This window comes from Octopus bimaculoides, chromosome 25 (genome assembly GCF_001194135.2).
Source record: "Octopus bimaculoides isolate UCB-OBI-ISO-001 chromosome 25, ASM119413v2, whole genome shotgun sequence".
Classification (NCBI taxonomy): domain Eukaryota; kingdom Metazoa; phylum Mollusca; class Cephalopoda; order Octopoda; family Octopodidae; genus Octopus; species Octopus bimaculoides.
Window position 1 is genome coordinate 29,586,645 of NC_069005.1, and position 4,561 is coordinate 29,591,205.

The following is a 4,561-nucleotide window of genomic DNA, read 5'->3' on the forward strand; positions in this document are numbered from 1 at the left end:
AGGTGGCTATCTGTTTTCGTATGTGTTCGTTCCGTCGTCTGTAGTTCATTTTTCTGTACCTTGATATGCATCTATATACACATGTAGATGTAAGTATGTACATATATGTGTTATATATATACATATATATATATATATATATATATATATATAATTGGCTAACACTAGAAAGTCAGACGTCAGCTAATTCAAGAGCTTGTAGTGCCCTCTATCATTCAGGTGATTACAAACCTATATAAACAGCCTGAGGCTTAGCATCTGAAACGATCAACTACCTTCCGCCAGTCTACAGTAGGTCAACTATCCAAGAAGACACGACACAAATTCATTCCCCAGGTAGAGAAATTAGGGTGAGCTGTTTCACCTAAGGGTCAACCTTGATCGAATAAGACCTATGATTAATAATTTTTAAAACGCACTCCAGCCGTGACCATCCCAACACTTTCCGGACCACGTCCAATGTATCCTTCCTCGGGTGTGAGTGATTTCAGAGAGATTTGGCTACTAATTCTAACAGACAGCAATCAAGCTGTGAGTGGCATCCTCGATAGAATTTGCAGGCAGGCATTATAGTATCAATTTCTGTGAATAAACGATAGTGGACGGACTGCCAAGGATACAGATTAACCTAAAAAAATGCAATGTTTATGCAATCAAGCAGATGTAATCACTTGATATAAAAAATCAGACTGGATTTAAACAACAACAACAATAATAATCGCGCGCATGCACAACGACTCTATAATTTGGACGGAGTTTTCTTCATATATGTCGAAATGACATCCTTACTGAAGTATATATGTTGTTACTATGTGCGTGTATTCATACATCATCATAATATGTATGCCAAACAGCATTGCCGCTTTGAACCAAGGTTTCGTTCAAATGGCTTGTTCAGTGGACCGAGCAAATCGGCGGGCTACTAAATGACTCATATCAGCTCACATGTGTGTCAGTGTGCGGGGAGAAGAGATACGTACGTGTGTGTGTGTGTGTGTGTTAGATGTATGTAACTGAAGCTTTAGTTTTAGTATGCTTACATATGTGTGTGTGTAAGGGTGGGGATAGATGTGTGCATATGTATAAAATGAAACTGAATCTACAGTTTTATTCTGCTTGTATATGTGTATGAATGTGTGTGCGTGTGTGTAAGGGGGTCATTTGCTATGGTATTTCATTAAATATTTTGCATTTCTGTCTTAAATATCGAACGACAACAGAAAAGTGAAAATCAAAGTCTCTGAAGCAACATTGTTAACAAAAAAAAAAAAAAAACCCTTTTATTTTGTTCTAGACATTGGATTTGATCACGATGGATACCTCCCCCACCTACAAAAGGTTATAGCAAATTACATACAGCCCCTTGATCCCCACTTTTTTTTATTTTTATTTACTTGTCCGAGTCGGAGGAAGGGGCATTGCCCATAGGACTACGAGGGTCCCTGTACATCCCCACAAGACCGACGATGAGACCGAAGCCATCAAGGTTCCTCTTGAACCTTTTATAAGTCAATATTTGAGGGAATGCCAAACGGCCGGCATTTGGGGAAGGCAGGAAAGAAGGGAGGGAGAGAGGGCTGAGTATATGGTGGATATTTTATGAAAGGCGAAAATTGACCTGGGGTAAGATTTGAGCTTTGAACGCCATGGTACACACGTAGCATCTATTTCCAGTGGTGGCGATGGTCGACAATTGGAATCGGTGAAGAAATGGAAGCAAAAATAAAGTAACATCTTAACAGTTGATTCTCGAAAGATCAAGAGCGAGTGTGTGTGTGTGTGTATTATATATACATATATATATATATATATATATACATACGAAGAGAGAGAGAGGGTGGCTTCTAATTCTGTGCTTGACTGTATGGGTGTGTGTGAGTGGAACTGAAGTGGAATCAGCTTTGTATGTATATATGTAATATATTAGATTTCATCCCAGTATACACGCACAGTATATACTCTCTCTCGATCTATTTCTAACTATCTATATAGTTTCAGAAAAGCAATTTAAACAGCGATTCAATAAAACAGAATATTCCCTTAAAAAAGCTGAAGGCCTTCAATGAACATCTGACAGTGTTAAATATATATATATATATACATATATATATATATATATATATATATATATATATATATATATATATATGTGTGTGTGTGTGTGTGTATAATGGCATACACAACGGCTGAAGTTAGGGAGTGACTGATACACATAAATTGTATGTATGTGCCAATGGATAGTATACATATGAAAGATGTGTAACTGTGCGGTAAAAGAAAAAAAAAAGCTATGCAAGATTTAGTAGTTAGCTTAAAAGACGATCCTCATACGAGATAAGACGAAGGCAATCTTTAATCCCCGACATCAAGTACCGCCTTAAATCAATTTCACTAATTTAAACAATAAAAAAAAACCCCAAAAAATATCCTCAAAAATACACAAGAATACAAGAATATATAAATACATGGAATTAAAAGATTTAAAATCACGACATAGTATCCGTTCCTTTTAATTATAAAATTCATTTTAATAGGAAAAGGGTGAGGCCAATAGAATTTTCAGTCTTTTTTTTACATCTGGGTTAAAAAGCTGAGACCAAACCGATGTCTCTTGAAACTGTCAGTGCTTTCTTTAATTGTATTTCAAAAATATTTACTGGTTCCTGATCACTATATATACACATATATATAGGAAATGATAGAGTCGACTTCAATATATATATATATATATATATATATACATGGCGATCTTATATATATATATATATATATAGCAATTAAATAGCAATAGAAGTATTTAGTTTAATTTCCATCAAGATATAGATGAAAGTAAAATGTTTCACTGAGAATTATATACACACACAGCTTTATATATATGTAGTTTTATACATACAGTTGAAGGGGCAAAAGGGATTACATTTTGTGTGTGGTTTTATAGGCATATATAGTTTTATACACTTAGGTTTGTTGAGACTGTTTCATATTTGATAATTTCAATTTAAAAAAACATAAATCTGACTTTGATGCATTGAAGTCTTCTCAAGATTTATGTTGGAAATATACAAAATCGAGAAATTTAGCTTTCTATATACACACACAATTATATATATATATGCAACTGTTTAGTATATATTAAACGTTTCCAAGTTAAAGACAACTTTGATTTATATGCATATATATGTATAAGACATTTAAATATAACAGCAAGTATTTTTACTTGAAAGATTTTAGAAGAGGAGGTTAGGCTAGGCGAGGCTCCTCTCAGATTTGAAATAAAAGACCTCTTTATAAACCGACAAAATTTAGACACAGACAGACACGCATCCAAGATCGAATACGCAGATATTTATGATATTTATATACGTATAATCATAAATATAGATCGATGTGGATATAACAAAAGAAGCGAGAGGTGAAAAACGAGAGGCAAATGGGCGAGGACGGGCGATTTTAATGTAAAATGTCGGCCATGAGAGAGCACCGCCTGACTTTGTGTGTGTGTATATGTATAGATACATCTGTGCGTGCGTGTATGCGTGTGTATGTGTGCGTATGTACGTGTGAATCTGTATGAAAGAGACGAGTTGGATTTAAACAGACATTGGCTTATTGTTGGTGATTTACTTCTCGTTTTTTCGATGTCGTTATGGATAAAATGTTGGGATACTTACTGTTGAACAGATTTGCGAAACCAAATTATTTTTTCCTCTTTCGCGATTGTTCCGTGTACTCACAAGACAGACGGGAGAGAAGGAGTGTGTGTGAGTGAGTGAGAGAGAAAGAGAGAGAGTGAGTGAGTGATATATATATAGACAGACAGATATGTATTAAGGAGGGAGTGGTTGGATAGCAATGTGCGTGGAAAGAGAGGGAGTGAAAGAGAGGTATAGACAGACAGATATATATTAAGGAGGGAGTGGTTGGATAGCAATGTGCGTGGAAAGAGAGGAAGTGAAAGAGAGGTATAGACAGACAGATATATATTAAGGAGGGAGTGGTTGGATAGCAATGTGCGTGGAAAGAGAAGTATAGACAGACAGATATATATTAAGGAGGGAGTGGTTGGATAGCAATATACGTGGTAAGAGAGGGAGTGAGAGAGATAGAGTTCCGCTGTTACAGTAAAGTAGAAAGTCGCCCGGTCTCCTCCGACACAGTTGCCTTCGCTCGGCAGAGGAACGGTGAGAGGCGATGGATGCACATGCGCCGAACGTCACTGATGACGTAAGAAGTTATTTATACATATACATATATCTTTATATATATGTATGTGTGTATATGTGTACATATACAGATAGATATGTGTATATAGAGAGAGAAGCACGCGCACATACAAACACACAATTATTTTGCACACACACGCACACACACATACATACGTGTGTGTATGTGTGCGTATTCAGTCTTCCCTCCTTTCTCTCCCTTCTTCTCCCTCCACCCCTGCCTTCTCCCACTGAAGGTTTCGGGTTTCGATTTGTCGGCCGGGCATTCGACTTCCCCAATTCTTTTTTTTTTTTTCTTTTTCCCCCACGAAATTTCGGAGTTGGGACTTGTCTAGCAA

At 36.4% G+C, this 4,561-nt stretch overlaps 1 protein-coding gene across 1 annotated transcript in view; it reads right to left on the reverse strand.

Annotated features, from left to right (window-relative positions):
• The window catches only part of LOC106879373 (cdc42 homolog), a 66,542-nt gene extending 62,698 nt beyond the window's left edge, over positions 1-3,844 (reverse strand). Inside the window, exon 1 of the mRNA XM_014928898.2 lies at positions 3,672-3,844. The gene's annotated coding sequence lies outside the window, so the exon portion shown is untranslated. The remainder of the gene's footprint in view (positions 1-3,671) is intronic.
• Between the last annotated feature and the right edge of the window lie 717 nt (positions 3,845-4,561).